Source organism: Saccopteryx bilineata, chromosome 2, assembly GCF_036850765.1.
Source record: "Saccopteryx bilineata isolate mSacBil1 chromosome 2, mSacBil1_pri_phased_curated, whole genome shotgun sequence".
Lineage (NCBI taxonomy): Eukaryota > Metazoa > Chordata > Mammalia > Chiroptera > Emballonuridae > Saccopteryx > Saccopteryx bilineata.
Genome location: NC_089491.1, coordinates 383064827 through 383066549, shown reverse-complemented (window position 1 = coordinate 383066549; position 1723 = coordinate 383064827).

Below are 1723 nucleotides of genomic sequence, written 5' to 3'. Positions count from 1 at the left end.
CACTGGAGCAATGCCCCAGATAGGCAGAGCATCGTCCCCCAGAGGCCCTGCCGGGTGGACACCAGTCCAGGCCTGTGTGGGAGTCTGTCTCTACCTCATCTCCTCTCACTCAACTTAAAAGAGAGAGAGAGAGAGAGAGAGATGGGAATTCTGGGTAAGGAAGAATTCAATTCCAATCAGGGAGCCAGGCCAAGACTCTCACTGTGAAACAGGAACATTTTCAAGGGAAGTGACCCTCTGCTGGAACTCCTCGGTTCCAAGGTGGTCATTAACTTTGAATTGTTACGTGGTGTGAATAATTCACCTGTGGGAAACACTAGCACCAACCGAAGTGCTACTTTTTTTTTTTTTCATTAAAGTCCTGAAGTCCTGACTAATCTCAGCTGGACTCAGCCCAGACCACACCCTTTCTAAAACATAAAAATATAACCTGTAGACACACCAGCAAAGACAGCCCTTAACAAAAAAGGGACCATAGTACTTCAAAGGAAGAACCCATGAGAAACTAAGACACCCAAAAATGTTTGGGGGAAATCATTTGACTTGAGTTCAATTATTAGTTTATTATTTAATGTAATCAAATTGAACCTCTATACTGGATGGCTTTGGTCAATCTTCTTCTCTACGTGACTTATTCATTTAGTTACTCTCTGAGTGTCTACAGTATCCTACTCAAAGGCAATAATCCAAGTAAAATGTTTCTATTCACAAAGATATCACTGTCTATTTGGAGACATAGACAGGGAAAATAAGTGACACAGTGCTATGGGGGTGACAATGTAACTTTCAAATTCCACACGGTACACACAGCCCCTACGGAAACCCTGAAATCAGGTGCTACCTCGACAGCACCAGTTCTAGATTCTTTGTGCCTCTGTGGCACAGAGGGTCTGTTTCCCGCACAATCTCATGTTTCAATGTTCTGGACTATCCTCTCCAAAATCAGCAAGCACACATGCCAGAGTCAGAACTCTACTAATTACAGCAAACTCCCGGACTTTCTCTCCTAACCGCCTTACCTAGAAACTCAGCTTCTTAATCTTCTCAGAGTTCGTAGCAAATTTGTGAGACACTGTTTAAAGGTATAATTTGCACGATACCATTTAACAGTGAGTCTCTGCTCGAAGGCTGTAACCCGAGTGCCTGTGATTCAAGGGCTCTATCCCTAAAATTTCAAGTTGACCTTTTTAACGTGCTGCACTGATTTAGTTGATCAAACACTAAGTCCAGCTACATTCCTGATAATGATATTTTAATGATAAATTTATGAAGTATTTACTTCATTGTATAATTCTATCTATCTGACAATGACCGGGCCAGGGAAATGCACATGGTTTAGAGGGAATCATGGGATGGTGTGGGTTTAATGGAAGACATGTGCACGCGCTCTCTCTCTCTCTCTCTCTCTCTCTCTCTCTCTCTCTGATCAGCATGAGCCTGGGAAGGTGCAAGCCTGCCTTTGGCTGTTAGTAGCAATCCTGCCACCAAATGCAGCCCACCATCACAAAGAACTTGGAGAACTGAATTCAAATGTCAATGTGTGCACCTATATCAACCCTTACCTGAGGCCACTCTTCACCTGACTTCGCAGGTAAGGGAGCTTAACATTCCTCTTTGTTCAAGTCTAGGAGTTAGGTTGAATAGGATTTGTAAACAAGAAACCAGACCAATTCATTCTCATAAAAAGAACCAGGTAGGAAGGAAGCTGCAGACGAGACAAACA